General features: G+C 44.2%; 1 long non-coding RNA gene across 1 annotated transcript in view; it reads left to right on the top strand.

The window, feature by feature from the left end:
* Positions 1-3,076: 3,076 nt before the first annotated feature.
* The window catches only part of LOC140134058 (uncharacterized), a 68,574-nt gene continuing 51,459 nt past the window's right edge, over positions 3,077-20,191 (top strand). The window contains exon 1 of the long non-coding RNA XR_011856054.1: positions 3,077-3,184. This is a non-coding gene — a long non-coding RNA (uncharacterized lncRNA). The remainder of the gene's footprint in view (positions 3,185-20,191) is intronic.

Here is a 20,191-nt window from a genome sequence, read left to right as displayed (position 1 = left end):
ATTGTCCCACTTAGGTGTTTGAGATGGATATATGTGTCACTAAGAGCTAAATAGAACGTTCGCAAGTCTCCCTGCAAATTCGTCACAATATGGTACTAGCTGCACTACTAGTGCCAGCAAGGCCAGCCACAAGCAAATAAAAAAAATAAAATATATAACGCTATTGTAGCCCTAAGAAGGCCTGTTGGGTTCTTGTATGGCTAGTTTCTAACCTACACTGACAGTACACAACAGGATTTTGTGCTGTGCCTGTGACTTTCAGTTTTGAAAAAAAAAAAAAAAAATCATCAGACTGTGCCTAATTTAATCAAACCCCTAATAAATTGTCCCACTTAGGTGTTTGAGATGGATTATGTGTGTCAATAAGAGCTAAATAGAACATTCGCAAGTCTCCCTGCAAATTCGTCATAATATGGTACTAGCTGCTCTACTAGTGCCAGCAAGGGCAGCTACAAGCAAATAAAAAAAAAAATATATATATAACGCTATTGTAGCCCTAAGAAGGCTTGTTGGGTTCTTGTATGGCTAGTTTCTAACCTACACTGACAGCACACAACAGGATTTTGTGCTGTGCCTGTGATGACTTTGTTTTGAAAAAAAAAAAATTGTCAGACTGTGCCCAATTCAATCAAACCCCTAATAAATAGTCCCACTTAGGTGTTTGAGATGGATATGTGTGTCACTAAGAGCTAAATAGAACGTTCGCAAGTCTTAAAAACCTCCAGACTTCCGAAAATCTAGCCCTCGCCACGGGAGGTTCACTACGTGAAACATTTGGCGCCGATGCACCAGCTCTGGCCCTGCCTCTCTGTCTGGCCCCACCACTGCCTCTTCCAACCTGTTCTCGTCGAGGACTCGCCTCCATCTCAGAAGCACTGTGTTCACCCGGCCTATCAACCCAGCTTGGGTCTGTCACCTCATCATCCTCTGATCCCTCAGTCTGCTCCCCCCTCGGACTTCCTGCCCTGACAACAACTTCACCACTGTCTGACAACCGTGTCTCCTCATTGACCGACACCTCTTTACACACTTCTACCACTACATCAACAATGTCATCATCACCCACAGACTGCGACCGGTGGAAAACCTGGGCATCGGGAAAGAGTTCAGCAGCAACCGGACAAGTGGTTTGTGACTCTGGGAAGGGTCCAGAAAACAGTTCCTTAGAGTATGCCGGTTCAAATGCCAAATTTTCCTGGGAGGGGGCAGACTGGGGGGAAGGAGACAGTCTGTGACATGGGTGGACTGCGTGGAAGACTGACTGGTGGATAAATGGCTAGAAGCATTGTCCGCAAACTACGACATCACCTGTTCGCACTGTTCTGGCCTCAACAGTGCTCTACCACGAGTCCAGAACCTTGAGACATGAAGCTAGGGAGTGTAGCTCTGCGGCGTTCCCCTGCTCCCTCATCAGCAGGTGGTGTCTCACCCCGCCCAGGACCACGGCCTCTGACCCCTGCAGTAGTTGGACGCCCAAGCCCTCGTCCTCTACCCCTAGCCCTCGGGTTCAACATTTTCAAAATTAAAGTGTAAACTGTAAATTTTTTTTGTGTTTTTTATTTTTTGTGTTTTTTTTAACAAAACGATCAGTAGAAATCACACAGCAACCACAGAAGATGATGATAATTGCTATGGCTAGTTTCTAACCTACACTGACAGCACACAACTGGATTTTGTGCTGTGCCTGTGATAACTTTTAGTTTTGAAAAAAAATAAAAATCGGAAGACTGTGCCTAATTCAATCAAACCCCTAATAAATTGTCCCACTTAGGTGTTTGAGATGGATATATGTGTCACTAAGAGCTAAATAGAACGTTCGCAAGTCTCCCTGCAAATTCGTCACAATATGGTACTAGCTGCACTACTAGTGCCAGCAAGGCCAGCCACAAGCAAATAAAAAAAAATAAAATATATAACGCTATTGTAGCCCTAAGAAGGCCTGTTGGGTTCTTGTATGGCTAGTTTCTAACCTACACTGACAGTACACAACAGGATTTTGTGCTGTGCCTGTGACTTTCAGTTTTGAAAAAAAAAAAAAAAAAATCGGCAGACTGTGCGTAATTTAATCAAACCCCTAATAAATTGTCCCACTTAGGTGTTTGAGATGGATATGTGTGTCACTAAGATCTAAATAGAACGTTCGCAAGTCTCCCTGCAAATTCGTCATAATATGGTACTAGCTGCTCTACTAGTGCCAGCAAGGGCAGCTACAAGCAAATTAAAAAAAAATATATATATATATAACGCTATTGTAGCCCTAAGAAGGCTTGTTGGGTTCTTGTATGGCTAGTTTCTAACCTACACTGACAGCACACAACAGGATTTTGTGCTGTGCCTGTGATGACTTTTAGTTTTGAAAAAAAAAAAAATCGTCAGACTGTGCCCAATTCAATCAAACCCCTAATAAATAGTCCCACTTAGGTGTTTGAGATGGATATGTGTGTCACTAAGAGCTAAATAGAACGTTCGCAAGTCTCCCTGCAAATTCGTCACAATATGGTACTAGCTGCACTATTAGTGCCAGCAAGCCCAGCCACAAGCAAAGAAAAAAAATATTCTAGCCCTAAGAAGGGCTGTTGGGTTCTTGTACACTCAATTCTGCCTAACAGGTAGCTAATATAACACCCTAGCGCTATCCCTGACCAGCAGCAGCTCTCTCCCTAACGGCATCCAGACAGAGAATGATCCGAGCAGCGAGGGCAGGGACTAGTATATTCCAGGGTCACCTGATCAGGCCAGCCAACCCCTGCTATCGACGTGTAAGTGTACCACGTGATACTGGGTGGAGTACAGAGTCTCCTGGCTTGTGATTGGCTCTGTTTCTGGCCGCCAAAAATCAAAACGGCGGGAGATGCAATTTTCTCGAGCTGATGAAATATTAGTCCGAGCAACGAGCAGTTTCGAGTACGCTAATGCTCGAACGAGCATCAAGCTTGGACGAGTATGTTCACTCATCTCTAATTATGACAAGGCAACTGCAGAGTAAACATGAGCTGCAGTTGCTGAGACACCAAACAGGCTTCTCATGCTGCTTCAGTTGGCCCAGCCTGTTCTACTACCTCCCAAGTCACAAGGCCACTTGTCTCAGCCCAAGGAGAGGATGTGACACCACCAAACCAGCAGTTTGGCCTTTGAAATGCTTAAAGAAGGATCTCGAAAGAGGAATGGGGACAGTCTAAAAAAGGTAAAGGAGGTGGGCAATATGTCTCTTCAAGATGTAAACCAGGAAACAGACAATTTGTACCAATTCTTGAGATCCTTATCGATAGCCTGCAACAGGGGTGTATAATTTAAGTTAAACAAAAGTTTTGGATCTGCCGGTATGTACGTTCCCAGATAGGGTATGGCAGTTTAAAAGCCAAAGTGGATTTCAAGTGTCCCTGTTCATCTGTGGATAGGGTGACATTGAGAAGTTTCGATTTGTGTATGCTGACTTTGAAGTTGCTTAGGGCACCATAAGTGTTGAATTCTTTCAACAGGGATGGTAGTGAAGTTCAAGGGGATATCACTTAGATGATATTTGGGCGGATTTATCACGTGTCTGAATATTCCTAGTTGCCCATGGCAACCAATCACAGCTCCCCTTTAAAATATTCATGAGCACTGGTAAAATGAAATCTGAGCTGTGATTGGTTGCCATGGGCAACTAGGAATATTCTGACTTTCAGACACTTGATAAATATACCCCATTGTCTGCAAAGAGGGAAACTCGCCTTCCCGCCATTAACCAAGGAATGTCAGGGTTTACCCTTATGATGTTTGCCAGACGTTCCATCGCCAACATGTACAGAAGAGTAGATAAAGAGCACCCCTGTCTGCTCCCATTGGCAAATCGGAACTCGACCTGTGCAATTGAATTATGATAAAGTGCCATTATTCCTTGTAGTATCTTTGGACCCAGGCATATTTTACGAAGGACTGCCTCCCTGAACACTCACTGAAACCTATCGAAGACCTTCTGGGCATCAACTGTGAGAATGCATAAGGGGGGTTTGGTTTCTTGCTACAAGTTCCAACTGATCCCAGTGTATAAGACCAGGAATGAGGGGCTGGAGGCAAAGCGCCAACATTTTGGCAAATAGCTTAATGTCAACATTTATCAATGACATGGGTTTATAGTACCTACATGTTGTCAAATCTGAATTCCTGGATCTGGGTCTGAACACCCAGAGACGCCTTTAACCACACTGAGAGAAGGGGTTTGTGGTTTTCCCATTGCTTCATTTACCACAGAGAGAATAACTGGATCGGAACACCCATAGCACCTTTAAACGCAGTGTCTGCGTATGTCTGGTGTCTGGTTTTCCAATTGCTTTTTTTTTTTCTACCTTAGCGAAAATAAATGGGTCTGAACACCATGAGTGCCTTAAACTGCAGTGAGAAGAAGGGTGTCTGGATTTAGTATTGTCTCTTAAATAGCCAGCCTTTAACTGCTGTGACACAATTTCATTATTTTAATTTTTTTAATTTCTTTTTATTATTTTTTATGTTATGTTATTATTTCAAGTGCTATCCCCATCCCATTGTGGTTCTGTTATTTCCACCTTTTTTCAGCCCTATAGCCCCTACTACCCCCATTTTTCTTATTTTCAGTTTATTAACCCCTAGGCGCACCTGGACGTTATAGTACATCCCTGTGGCTAGATACTTAGCGCACCAGGACGCACTATAACGTCATGCTTCTGGCACCGGTACCAGAAGCAGCGGCTGTCAGCTGTCAATCAGAGCTGAAACTGTGCGCTAACACCCCCGATTGGAACCGGCTCCGATTGAGGGTGTTAACCCCTTACACGCTGAGGTGAAGCATGACCACAGCGTGTAAGGGTGTTTCTGCTATGGATTGGATCCCCCGTGCCGCTTAACGGGGGATCCGATCCACTTCTGGGCAGCCCCGAAGTCTGCCTAGTGCTCCGGTGCTGCCCGATGTCCTCAGCAGTCAGACCCCTTCCGGGTCTGACTGTAAACTGTCTGCGCATGCTCAGACAATTTACACTGCTCTACAATGAAAAAGTATTGTAGAGCAGTGTATTGGACGTGAACCAGAGAACAGAGCATCCCTGGTTCAAGTTTAAGTTTGTATAAGTAAAAAAAAAGTGAAAAACTGTAAAGTTAACACATTAGAATAAATAAATATAAATAATAAACTATAAAAAACACAAACACACAAAAAAAGGCCACATATTTGGTATTGCTGCGTCCGTAACAATCTGTATAATAAAACAGAATCATTACTGGACCTGCACGGTAAACGCCAGGGAAAAAAACACAAAAAACGTTGCAAAAAAAGATAATTTTTAATTAATACTTTTAAAAAAATTCTCTAAAAAGTGATTTAAAAAAGTTACGCACTCTAAAATTAGTATAATTCAAACAAAGAAAAAGCCGGTGTGTATAGGCTGAAACAAATATAAATTTTATTATGCAACAAATTCTAAGCACACCAAAAAAGGAGGATATCACACCTCAAATCTTTAAAAACATTTAAAAAGGTGTACAAGTACACAAAAACATGTGGATCAATATGAGTAAAAGAGATCCACATCAGGCCACAGGTCAATCAATAAACAGACACTAGTCCCCTATGCATAAAGTCAGTACATGATACAATGTGCATGCCAAACACCCTATACCAATACCCATGTAGTCCTATGGAAGTCCCCAAAGGGGGAGGGCGTCCTAAAAGGTGAAGGTAGGAGCAGGGCAAGGTCAAGCAGCTACAATGGCATCAGGTGAGGGAGGTATCTGATGGGACAGAGTGGTCCGGGACCTGAGGCCAGAGGCACCCCACGCGTTACGTCGCAGTCATGCGACTTCCTCAGGGGTCAGTGCCTCTGTGTCCATGGAGCCTGCCTTTTAAAGCCCTGGGTGATCACCCACAACCAATCGCCAGCACCCCTGGTAAAAACACACCTGTGAAAAAGGGTTAAACAGCGTTGCAGTGCGTGATGCTGCGGGTTCTCGCGAGAATAAACAGAACTCGCGCATGCGCAATCCGATTGCCAAGTTGGCGCATGCGCAGTAAGCAGTCGGACGAGGAGCGAGCGACAAAGAAAGTGCGCTTGCGCAATAAGGTAATGCCGGCCGGCAAATACATTAAAAAAAAACAGAAAGATAAGAAAATATCAAAGAATAATACGCTTAGCGCAATTTCAGCTAGGTGAAGTAGGTGTTAGTGCCAAACAACAAAAATATATATATGATTGCGATCATACTAATGTCGACTGCAAAAAAATGTGAGGTACAATACTAAGGTGCTTACTAGTCTTATTAAGTAGGACTAGGCGCCTGCGTCCTAATGCAAGATGTCAATGCGTCCTGATGCAAAATGTCGATGCTGTTTTAGTACCTCAGGACTGGGTCTCGGTGAGGGCGACCATAAAACCCCAGGGCTAAAAAAGGGGGAGGAAGGCTCCATATAAAAAATGCTATAATCACAAATATATTTTAAAATGAAAAGTGAGGTGTAGCATCCAATTGATATGCAAAATCACATAGACGAAAATGTCAAATATACATAATTCATCCAAGAAGAGGAGGTTAAGTATATAGAAGTGGTCCAGGGGGCCGTCCCCATGATGGTGGATCCAGAAGGGGCCCAAGGCATCCGGGAACCGTGAAGGTATCCAATGGTTCTGGTAAGGTGGTTCAACAATTGACGAGGAGTTGAGGGCTCAAAGGTTTGTATCAGACACATCAGAGAAAAGGAAGGCAAGGAGGCAAACGTTCGACGTCCCAAGTCACTAAAAGTTAAGAAGAAAATTACAGAAAGAGGGAGAATTCACGAGAAAAGGGGGAGAGGGAACGGCCAATTTGGGCACATAGTCTGGATGGGAAGGAATCCCATGTATATGCACATTATGCTCTGTGTCCCAAGTCACTAAAAGATAATTTTTAATTAATACTTTTAAAAAAATTCTCTAAAAAGTGATTTAAAAAAGTTACGCACTCTAAAATTAGGCCACTAAAAAGAACAACTCTTCTCGCAAAAAATAAGCCCCTAACCAGATTTGCCGAAAATTAAGTTCTGCATATGAAAAGTTGGGGAAGCTTAAATGAATCAAATTTTCTCCAAATTAGTTTTCATTCAGAAAATTGAATAAAATACATAAATAAAATTTGCATAATAAAACAGAATCATTATTGGACCTGCAAAGTGAACCTCGTAAAAAACAACCTCAAAAAATGCTTAATTTTTAATTAATACCCTTTAAAAAAATGCTCTAAAAAGTGATTTTAAAAAGTTAAGCACTCCAAAATAATACCACTAAAAAGAACAATCCTTCTCGCAAAAAATAAGCCCTTAACCAGATTTGTAAGCGAAAAAATAAAAAAATTATTTTCGCCAAATTACTTTCTATTCAGTAAAAATGGGAAAAAATAAAAAACTATGTAAATGAGGTATTTTTGTAATCGTGGTGACGCGTAGAATAAAAATAATATACTTTTTTTACGGTATGGTAAACGGCCAAAAAAAAAATAAAAATGTTCTTAAAAATTGATGATTTTCATTTCCTCCACCAACAAAGAGTTAATAAAATCTCACCAATTAGCTATTTATGCCCCAAAATTATGTACCATAAAAGTGCATCTCATGTGAAAAAAAAATTAGCCCCTATAGGTCCACAATAAAAAAAAAAAAAAAAAATTATAGCCTGTATAATGTGACATAGCAAATCTGATCTGCATGGCGCCTCCTTCCCTTCTATACCCGTCCGTGCGCCCATACAGCAGGTTACCACCACATATGGGGTATCACTGTACTCGGGAGAGATTAGGTATCAAACTTTGGGGAGCCTTTTTTCATTTAATCCATTACAAAGGTTTAATTTTCCACCCAAAATGAATGTATTGTCAAAAAATATTACAATTTGTAGACTGCACCTGCATTTTGTTTTAACCCCTATAAAACACCTAAAGGGTTAACAAACTTCTTAAAAGTGGTTTTTCATACGTTGAGGAGTGTTGTTTCCATAATGGGGTCATTAACAATTCTAGCTATTATTTAGGCCTCTCAAAGTCAATTAAAAGTTCAGCAGGTCCATCTAAATATTAGTTTTGGTGATTTTCCCAAAAATTTTAAAAATGCCAACCAAATTCTGAGCCTCATAACATTCTAGTAAAATATGTGGAATCTTAAAACACCATGCCAACATAAAGCAGACATTTAGGAAATGCAAGTTATGAATTTATTTGGGTGCAATGACTATCTGCATCAAAAGTCGAGAATTTAGAACTTTGAAAATAAAGAATTTTTGAACTAATTTGAAGTACAATGTGTCACGAGACAACAATCTCAAAATCCCCTGGATATCTTATATCGTTCCAAAGCTATAAGCACTTATAGTGACACAGGGCAGATTTGAAAAATGGGGCCGAGTCCTAAAGGCCAAAATAGGCTGTGTCCTGTAGGGGTTAAAGAGTTTTAGCAGGTCATAAACAAAACAAACGACAACAAAAAAGAATGTATGAAAATAAATCCAGCAGATACATGCCTTATAAGGTGTTGAGTTGCACCCATTATGACAACAAAGCCTAGTATTACTACCCCCATTTTACAGCCATTTTTGTGATTCATGTCTGGGTCAAAGTCTGGTACATAAAATACGTGTTTCAATATTTATGGCAAAATTTTAATCAGGGTATAAAGGCAAGGTCCCTCCTAACCTCGCAAATCCACAGTCCATGCAACAAGTTAATGCCACCGACAAGCTTTTAGCTTGCAATACTTTTTGCAGAAAAAAATGTATTCAACAAAAAATAACATTAAAAAACATCACCATGCAATCAGCTTAAGATAAAATATTTTTTTTGAAACTCATCTTAGTCCATTAGTCCTTTTCTTTACATTAAATGTTTGTTTGCCATACTAAACACTTGCAGGTTTTTCACAGGTAAGCTTATATCAAGGAATTCCATGACATAATTTCACCCAACCACACATTCATAATACCTCCCGATTCCTTAACAAAATAACCTCTCCTCTATGCTTTTACTAACAACCAAATATAACTATTACGAAAATACATTAAAATTCCATTGCTCATTAACACCATACGGATGTTTCGCTTCCGTTTAATCAATCCAAAATACCTCGCATTGTAGCCAGGGGTGCTGTCTGCCAGGGGCAAGCCTGTCTGCTGCCTGAGGCGAGCCATAGAGAGATGCCCCCCCCCCCCCGCACATATATGTAATATATCAGGGAGTGTCAGGATCAGATCCATCATATTGGTTTAGAGTGTAAATAAAGCAATGCAAAATGCATACAGCGCACCACCATGTAGTATAAAATGCACATAGTGTGCCACCATATAGTATAAGATAGATAAAGCTTACCGCCATGTAGTATAAAATGCATACAGCGTACCGCCATGTAGTATAAAATGCATACAGCGTACCGCCATGTAATACAAAATGCATACAGCGTACCGCCATGTAGTACAAAATGCATACAGCGTACCGCCATGTAGTACAAAATGCATACAGCGTACCGCCATGTAGTATAAAATGCATACAGTGTTTCGCCATGTAGTATAAAATGCATACAGTGTGTCGCCATGTAGTATAAAATACATACAGTGTATCACCATGTAGTATAAAATGCATACAGTGTGCGGCAATGTAGTATAAAACGCATACTGTGTGCCGCAATGTAGTATAAAATGCATACAGTGTGCCGCAATGTAGTATAAAATGCATACAGTGTACCACCATGAAGTACAAAATAGAAGCGCTTATAAATATCACAAATACAGCATATATACAGCATATATATAAACATATACAAACAGTAGATACACCATATACACACATTGTACATACATACAGCAAATACACACACATACTATATATATATTGTGGGAGATTTGGCCCAGTAGAGACCGTGGTAGCGGGGTGCTGTGATGCAGTTCAAGACAGTGACACCAAGGTACAGTCCAAAACAGGTCTCGCCTGCGTTTATTGTAGCAGCAAAATAAAACAGCCTTTACATTCAGGCATTAAATAAACAAAAATCCTACCCGTCAGGGTGCTAACTATACAAGTATTCCACTAACTCACCACTATACAAAATCACTTGGCTGCTCCAGGCACAGAGGTCAGGGCTGTGTGCTCTCCAGCCTCCTTCCAGAGAGAGACAACACTTCCAGCTCTGCTGAGCGGTTTAAAAAAAAAACTGATTGGGCTGCTCCCATCACCTGTGTCCAAGGTGCTGGACACCCAACCTCAGCACTAAGGCCTTGCATAATAGCAAAACCTAGGGGAAACATACCGCCCATCCACAGTTAACCCCTTCAGTGTCTCACATACCCTCCCCCTCTGTTTGACCCTGTGGGGGCGAACACTTTTGGCCATCAGACAGTGGGTACGAGACAGGGCATCGGCATTCCCATGCAGCTTTCCTGCTCGATGTTCTACCGTGAATTTGAAATTCTGCAACATTAGGAACCACCTTGTGACCCTGGCGTTCCTCTCTTTGGCCTGACTCATCCAGGTGAGGGGAGAGTGATCGGTCACCAGTGTAAACTGTCGCCCTATCAAGTAGTATCTCAGGGATTCCAGAGCCCATTTTATCGCCAAGCACTCCCTTTCAACTATGCTATAGTTCTTCTCAGGGGGTGTGAGCTTGCGGCTCAGGAATGTAACGGGATGTTCCTCGCCCTCCACTACTTGGGACAGGACAGCCCCTAAGCCCACGTCAGAAGCGTCAGTCTGCACAATAAAGGTCTTGGTGAAGTCAGGGGTGATCAGTACCGGTCCCTCGCACAAAACCGTCTTAAGTCGCTGAAACGCCCCCTCAGCCTCTTCACTCCACTTTACCATCACCGCCCTGCTACCCTTGGTCAGGTCAGTCAGGGGTGCCGCTATGGTAGCAAAATCGGGGATAAATCGTCGATAATAGCCCACTATGCCTAGGAAAGCCCTCACTTGCTTCTTGCTCATAGGTCGTGGCCACTGCTGGATCGCCTCCACTTTATTTACTTGGGGTTTGATGACACCTCGCCCAATACGGTACCCCAGGTAACGGGCCTCTTCCAGACCCAGAGCACATTTTTGGGGGTTCGCTGTCAACCCTGCTGCCCTCAGGGAGTCTACCACTGCTTGCACCTTGGCCAGGTGACTCTCCCAATCGTTACTATAAACTATGATGTCATCCAGATAGGCCGAGGCATAACTCCGGTGAGGTTTTAGCACGAGATCCATTAACCTCTGGAATGTGGCGGGAGCCCCATGTAGCCCAAAGGGGAGTACCACGTACTGAAAAAGCCCGTCAGGGGTAACAAAAGCGGTCTTCTCTTTGGCCCTGTCAGTAAGGGGTACCTGCCAATACCCTTTCGTCAGGTCAAGGGTGGAGAAGAACCTAGCCTGTCCAAGTCGTTCTATCAACTCGTCAACCCTGGGCATGGGATAAGAATCAAATTTGGACACCTCGTTCAACTTCCTAAAATCATTGCAGAACCGTAGAGAACCATCAGGTTTGGGAATCAACACAATAGGACTCGACCAGTCACTTTTAGACTCCTCGATAACCCCCAGGTCTAACATCTGCCTGACTTCTTCGGATATGGCAAGCCAGCGCGCTTCAGGGACCCGGTAGGGTTTTTGGTGTACCCGGATGTGGGGTTCGGTTATGATATCATGCTTGATGACTGAAGTACGTCCCGGTAACTTAGAGAACACATCCACATTTCGGAGCACAAACTCCTTCGCTTCCTGAATCTGGGCCCTGGAGAGGGACTCCGAGATCAGTACTTCAGGCACCTTGGCATCGGGTACACCCACCTCCGGTGTCACCTTCTCGGGGACAGACGCTTTTCCTACTCCCACAGCTATCAGGGACTCTCTTTCCCTCCATGGCTTTAGGAGGTTCACGTGGTATATCTGTTCGGGTTTCCTCCTCCCCGGCTGAGATACCTTGTAGTTAACCTCCCCCACTTTCTCCGTGACCTCATATGGTCCTTGCCATTTTGCCAAGAACTTGCTCTCAACGGTGGGCACCAGAACTAGCACTCTGTCGCCTGGGTTAAAGGTCCTGAGTCTGGCTGACCTATTGTAGACCCTAGACTGGGCCTCTTGTGCCCTTGTCATGTGCTCCTTTACAAGGGGCATTACCGCCGCTATGCGGTCCTGCATAAGGGAGACGTGTTCTATCACACTACGTTGGGGGGTCCTCTCCTGTTCCCAGGTCTCCTTGGCTATATCCAAAAGCCCACGTGGGGAACGGCCATATAACAGCTCAAAGGGTGAGAAACCCGTGGAGGACTGGGGAACTTCACGTATGGCAAACATCAAATAGGGCAACAAACAATCCCAGTCCTTCCCATCCTTGCTGACCACCCTCTTTAGCATCCCCTTCAAGGTCTTGTTAAACCTCTCGACTAGGCCATCTGTCTGAGGATGATACACAGAGGTGCGGAGCTGTTTAACCTGCAGTAACTTACACATCTCCTTCATTACCCTAGACATGAATGGGGTACCCTGGTCAGTCAAGATTTCCTTGGGGAGGCCTGTGCGTGAGAATACCTGGAACAGCTCCCTAGCAATATTTTTGGAGGAGGTGTTCCTTAATGGAATCGCCTCGGGATACCGCGTAGCGTAGTCCAGGATAACCAGGATGTATTGGTGCCCCCTGGAGGATTTGACTATGGGGCCAACCAGATCCATTGCAATCCGTTCAAATGGCACCTCGATGATTGGTAGCGGGACCAAAGGACTCCTGAAGTGGGACACCGGGGCAGTAAGTTGACACTCAGGGCAGGAGCTACAATACCGGTTTACCTCCTCCCACACCCCGGGCCAGAAAAATCTCTGCAGGATCCTCTCCCGGGTCTTCTCAGCACCTAAGTGCCCTCCCAGCACATGTTTGTGTGCCAACTCTAGCACCAGCCTACGGTGAGATTGGGGTACTACAAGTTGCTCAACCTCCTCACCCCGTATCTGGTCGACCCTGTATAACAGCTCCCCAACAATCACCATTCGGGGGTATATTTTGTCAGCCCCTGGTATTTGGAGTACCCCATTTATCACCTTAACATTCTCCCGTGCTTTAAACAAGGTAGGGTCCTGTAGCTGTGCAGCCCCAAAATTCTCACGGGAAAACTCAAGGTCCGGCATGTCGGCCACCTCCTCGTGGCCCTCGACCTCACCAGCTAGGACCTCTAGGGGAGAGAATTCATCACATGGGGTCACCCCTACTGCTGGCGTGGGTACATCGGCCTCAAAGGGTTCAGGGGCCAAGGCCGGACATACCTGACGTCCATTATCTGCAACAGCACCTGAGGTGGGTCTTCGTCTCCAGAGGTCCCAAAACACCGGTAAGTCTCTGCCGATAATAGCCTCATGAAACAGGGTCCCCACCACCCCCACTTCATGGGTAATAGTACCACAAGGTGTATGTAGGTTGATGACAGCAGTGGGATATTCGCGAGTGTCCCCATGTATACACAACACTCCCACTTTACGCCCACTGTACAGTCCAGGATCAACCAAAGTTCCCCGCACCAGGGTAACCAGACTCCCTGAGTCTAGCAAGGCTTCCACCGTGTGACCACCGATTGTGACCATACACACTTGGGGTTCTGCATCCGTGACTGACTCGGCAGCCAGAACCGGCCGGGCAAACAGTGACATTCGCCGGGTCTGGTTGCAGTCCATTGGCTCCACTGACAGGGGACAGTTGGCAGCAATATGGCCCATTTCATGGCATCGCCAGCACTGGATACGGCTATGACCTCTGTCACGAGCCTCACTGGGTTTCTGTGTATCCAAGCCCCCCAGTGTACCCCCTCCCAACCTGACCTGTTTCCCTTTTTCTGCAGTAGCAGTCCTACCAGATGGTTTAATGGCCTTGTCACTGGCACTGCTTCGTGTGGGAGGGATAAGTAGAAGATCCTCCATAGCCCGATATCTCTCTACTAGGGACACGAGTTCCTCCGCATTTGTGGGACCGGCCTGTCCAACCCACCGCTGGAGCCGAGAGGGCAGAGAACGGGTGAACTTGTCAAGAACCACTCTCTCGACCATCTGTGCTGGGGTGCAGTCATCGGGTTGTAGCCACTTCCGGACAAGATGGATCAGGTCATGCATTTGGGAGCGCGGGGGTAGTTTTTCAGAGTATGCCCACTGGTGGACCCGGCTGGAACGAACTTGAACGGTGACTCCAAGACGAGCCAGAATCTCCGCCTTTAGCTGGGGGTACTCACGGGCCTCCGTTTCACTCAGGTCGTAGTAGGCCTTCTGCGATTCGCCTGACAGGAACGGCGCCAGGACATCTGCCCACTGTTCAGCTGGTAACTCCTCTCGCTCAGCTACTCGCTCGAACACAGTGAGATACGCCTCCACGTCGTCGGTCGCCGTCATCTTTTGTAAAGCCTTCTGCACTGCAGCCCGTGCGGAATGCTGGACTACCGGGTACCCTTGCAAACCAGTATGGGACCCCTCAGTAGTCGTCGCTTGCGGTGCTGCCATAACGCCAGAAAACCTTTCCATCATCAGCTGGAACATGGCTCGGGACTCTTCCTGCTGTTGCTGTAGCATGGCTCGGGACTCTGCCTGCTGTTGCTGGAGCATGGCTTGCTGCTGTCGGGACCTCTCCTCCTGCTGCTGGCGGGACCTCTCCTCCTGCTGCTGGAACATGGCTTGCTGCTGACGGGACCTCTCCTCCTGCTGCTGGAGCATGGCTTGCTGCAGCTGTCGATTAGCCTGGGACTCTTCCTGCTGCTGCAGCCGAGTAGCTCTGGCCTCCTCCTGCTGCTGCTGCCGATTAGCTCTGGCCTCCTCTTGCAGGTATTTAATAAAGTCCTCCATCTTGGCTTTATCCTGCAATTTGCCTGCTGCTTTCACCCAGGCCATGCAATGTTGCAGGATGTAGCGAGCCTTTCAGGTGTGTGTCTTTTTGAACTGCCCGCAATCCGAAGCACCATATGTGGGAGATTTGGCCCAGTAGAGACCGTGGTAGCGGGGTGCTGTGATGCAGTTCAAGACAGTGACACCAAGGTACAGTCCAAAACAGGTCTCGCCTGCGTTTATTGTAGCAGCAAAATAAAACAGCCTTTACATTCAGGCATTAAATAAACAAAAATCCTACCCGTCAGGGTGCTAACTATACAAGTATTCCACTAACTCACCACTATACAAAATCACTTGGCTGCTCCAGGCACAGAGGTCAGGGCTGTGTGCTCTCCAGCCTCCTTCCAGAGAGAGACAACACTTCCAGCTCTGCTGAGCGGTTTAAAAAAAAAACTGATTGGGCTGCTCCCATCACCTGTGTCCAAGGTGCTGGACACCCAACCTCAGCACTAAGGCCTTGCATAATAGCAAAACCTAGGGGAAACATACCGCCCATCCACAGTTAACCCCTTCAGTGTCTCACAATATACACACATATATATGTGCACACACATATTTATACACACACAAACATATATATACACACACACATATACATTCACACACACATATATGCAAACATAAAATAACTTTACCTTCCTTTTAGGGTCTTGGTCTTCTGCAGCGGCAGGGAGGGTGGCGTTCCGGCAGTGCGGCGTCGGGTATTTGAGCCAGGTCAGGCTGGGAGCGGGGCGGGGGTAGGGGGGCGGGTGTTGGGGCGGGAGCAGGGTTTGGGTTATGGTCTGGCTGGGTGCGGGGATGGGTTGTGGTCGGGCCGGGAGCGGGGGTGGGTTGTGGTTGGGCTGGGATCACGGGAGCCTTTGCCAGGAGACGGGAGCGGAGGTATGTGGGGAGTGGGAGCATGATGCCGGAGGGTGGGTTGAGCCGGTAGCGTAGATATGCGGGAGTGGGAACACAGTGTCGGCTGCCGGACGGAGCGCAGGAGTTCTATGCCGGTTGGCGGGGGGAAAAAGAGGGGGTGGAAGCATGGTAGTACCGGTGGCGGGGAGCATTGTGCCGGACGCATGGTGCCATCCCCTCATCGAGGAGGAGGTGCGCCGCCTGAGGCTAGATTCTTCACTCGCCCCATGGCAGGTGCGCCCCTGGTTGTAGCAGCCTGTGTTTAAACCAATTTGTATCTGTACAGGAGATTTGTTCTAGTACCAACCATCTAGTACCAACCACACTTTTCTTTTCTTGTTTTTCCAGTTTACGTAACTCCTCTTTATTCATACTTTGTTCTCCGGTATCCTTTTTTGTGGTTGCAGATACTGTTTAATAGTAAATTTATGTTCATTTAATTGTATTTTTATACTCCGAGTAGTTTGTCCAATACATACCATCCCCCAAGGACATTTCAACATGTAGATTACTTTCTGGCTATTGCATGTGAACAAAACTTAAATTTGGATCTCATAACCTTTTCTTGGGTGATTTACAAAACTTCCCTTGATAATCCCTATGCAATTCTGGCATGACAAACAACTATATCTGCCTCTTTGCTGTGTTCCCAATACTTATTGTACAGATTTTTTTTTTTTCCATACATCTGACCTAATTAATGTATTTGAAATTGATTTCCCCTGTTTATATACAAACATAGGTTTCTCCTTAAATAGATGACCATACTTAGGGTCATGCTGAAAAATACTCCAATTCTCCAAAATACAATCTTTAATCATAAGTAGATTATAATCGTAATCATAAGTAGAACAAAAAATAATCAGGTCTTTCCCATTTTTCTTTTTTACATTCCTGATCTCTTCTATTGGAATTTCTTGTCCCTGTTTCACTACTTCTTCAATTTGATTTTTCCCATTGCATCGCTCTATGGATTTCTTGACTAGTTGGGGGATCTGTTCTATATATTTCTGATCACTGCAGCAGATACGCTTTGCTCTAGCAAACTGTCCCTTGAGTATCCCTCTAAACACTTCAGAAGCATGTTGACTATTTATTTTCAAGAAAGTATTTTATTGGAGTATTTTGCAGCATGACCCTATGTAGGATCATCTATTTAAGGAGAAACCTATGTTTGTATAAAAAAAAATCAATTGAAAAAACATCAATTAGGTCAGATATGCAGGTAAAAAGAAATCTGTACAACAAGTATTGGGAACATATTAAAGAGGCATATATGGTTGCTTGTCATGCCAATATTGCACAGAGATTATCAAGGGGGGAAGTTTTGTAAATCAACCAAGGGTATGAGAACCAAAGGTTTTTTTCACATGCTGCTGGGTTGTTTCCCTCCTACGGACCCCTCCGTGTCTCCTAGTGTATCTGTTACATGCCCTGTACACTGTGCTAGTACATACAGCTAGCCTTTTTGACACAGCTTGCATTGATGTGCCATCCTGCATGAGCTGCACTATCTGAGCAACGTCTGTGGGTTTTAGACAATGCTTCCTGCTTTCTCATGGGGTGAAAGTAAACAAAATGCAAAAGTGACCAAAACAACATCCTAAAAAGGCTGAGAACAGAGAAATGGTCTGTGGTTACCACGTACAGAACCACTCCTTCATAGTAGTTGTCTTGCTAATTGCTATATCATTTCTACCTGTTGTCTGTTCCATTTGCACAACAACAGGAGAAATTGATTCACAATCAGTGTTGATTTATAACCTGAAAGGTTTATTTCACAGAAATGTAGTTGATTGTGTATAGATGTTTAACAGAACCCGAGATATCCACTTAAAGTTACAATCAGAAATAGAAAGCTATACATAAAAATTTAAATTTTTTAGTACGACTTTTAGGGTGGATATTTCTGGCTCTGTCAAGCATCCATACACAATCCATATATCATATTAAAAGATTCTCCTATTTAATATGACATCAGAATTGTGTTTTTTAGGTGCCAGGGTTCAGGATATATAGCCATTTGAAGTTATCCGCTATCATGGCATTTACAAACTTCTTTTCTATATAGCCATATGTCATGAAGGGGTTAAACAAGAAAACCTGAAATATCATATGGTCATGTGTATTCAGACACTTTGCTGTGACATATTTGACTCGAATTTCCTTCTGATCCTCCGTGAGATGGTTCTACTCATTCATTGGAGTCCAGATGTGTTTAATTAAACTGGTTGGACTTGATTAGGAAAGGCACACACCTTTCTATACAAGACCTCAAAGTCCACAGTGCATGTCAGAGCACATGATAATAATGAGGTCTAAGGAACTGCCTAAGGAACTCATAGACAGAATTATGGTAAGCAACAGATCTGGTTACAAAAGAATTTATGCAGCAATGAAGGTTCCTAAAAGCTGAGTGACAACAGTAATCCTAAAATGGACGACCCGTCCAGCCAAACTAAGCTGTTGTGGGAGAAAAGCCTTGGTAAAATGGAGGTTTCAAAGCACGCCAAGATCTCTGCGGCTAAGCTCCACAGATGCAGATAGGAGAAAGTTCCACAAAGTAAGTTATGACTGCAGCCCTCCACCAGTCAGCACTCTCAGAGTGTGCTGAGAGAAGCCTCTCCTCAGTGCAAGACATATGCAAGCCTGCACACAATTTGCAAAAAAACACATGAAGGACTCCCACATTATAAGATTATAAGATTTTCTGGTCTGATGATCCAAAGATTGAACTTTGTGGTGTTAATTATAAGCAGAATGTGTGAAGAAAACCTAGCGCTGCTCAAATACAATCCCAACAGTGAAACATGGTGGTGGCAGCATCATGCTATGGGGGTGTTTTAAGCTGCATGGGCAGGATGATTGGTTGCAATTGAAGGTAAGATAAATGCGGACAAGTACAGAAATATGCTGGATAAAAACCTCTTTGAGAATGCTCTGGACCTCAGACTGGGCTGAATGTTCACCTTCCAACAAGACAATGACCCTAAGCACACAGCTAAAATAACAAAGCAGTGGCTTCAGAACAACTCTGTGACCATTCTTGACTGGCCCAGCCGGAGCCTTGACCTAAACCCAATTAAGCATCTCTGAAGTGACTTGAAAATGGCTGTCCAAAACATTCCTCTTCCAACCTGGGGGAACTGGAAAGGATCTGCCAGGAAAAATGGCAGAGGATCCAAAAATCCAGGTGTGAGAAACTTGTTGCATCATTCCCAAGAAGACTCATAGTCATACTTGCTCAATAGGTGTTTCTACTCGATACTGAGCAAAGGGTCTGAATACCTATGACCATGTGATATTTCAATTGTTCTTGTTTAACAAAATATCTATATTTCTGTTTTTTTATGTCAAAATGGGGGTTCAGAGTGTACATTAATGAGTAAAAGTCTGGAGACTTTACCAAATAAGGCCTCCTTGCAGGCATGTAGATACTAATGTTCCACTAGGAGATTTCCTAGATTTAACTAAGAAACCTATTCCCTAGTCTGAAGGGTTTTGATTTTCTGTTTGTGATGTTTTTTGGAGGACTGGTGACTACATATAAGAAACAAACAAGGCAAACTGAATTGACGGCAGCACCTCTATAGAAAGTACACTCATTACATCTATTTGATAGTGGATGATATATATTGCAAAGAGGAAGTCTAAAATATTGCTGTTGACAGAGCAGAGGAGAAGAACAGGGATGATGTCAGCCCCCTTAACCATGTACAGAAAAGAAGAATATAAAAAATCTATTTATTTTACAACATGGTTGTAATAAGTAGAAAACAAAAAATGGCGATGGACTCCCTTTAAGGACTTGCTTCAATCTTTTGAATTTAATGAGTAGTAACTATTTCTTATTTATTCCCAATTTATAGTAAAATAAATAGGAAATAGCCCTTGAAGCCCTATCCTAGTTTCTTGATTTAAATGTCTCATTTGTTACAGTCACCAATGGCAAAACACCTGTGGACCACCTCTTGCAACCAACTCCTTCATTATCTTGTGTTCAATCTAGTCTTGGAACAGTGAGGAATATTAATGCTTAGAGCTGGGATCTCCACATGTGAGCCATGTCGTAGAAGAGCAATTATAGTTTATTGCTCTACAATTATTTGTTTTTGGATGAGCGTCCGGCCATCTGATGCCATATGAAAGAGTTTTACCAAGTGCAACACTGTTGTAGAACTTCCTCAGATGACATAAGCCGGCCCAGCATAGCTTACCCCCCAAGGAATTTCTATTCTCAGGAAGCCATTAATGATCCTTGTACATCCTTAACAATCAAGCTGCTGCCTATACACACGCATAGTGTCACATTGAATTTGAAACAGGGGACTTTTATATTTTCTCTTGATTATGCTGCCACCTGGCAGATGCCTATTTACCACAGGCATCAATACACATAGTAATCAAAGGAAATCAGAGGCACAGATTAGCAACAGCTGCAAGTCAT

This window comes from Engystomops pustulosus, chromosome 5 (genome assembly GCF_040894005.1).
Source record: "Engystomops pustulosus chromosome 5, aEngPut4.maternal, whole genome shotgun sequence".
In the NCBI taxonomy this organism is placed as follows: domain Eukaryota; kingdom Metazoa; phylum Chordata; class Amphibia; order Anura; family Leptodactylidae; genus Engystomops; species Engystomops pustulosus.
The sequence above is the reverse complement of the archived record's forward strand: the minus strand, read 5'-3'. Positions and strand labels throughout refer to the sequence as shown.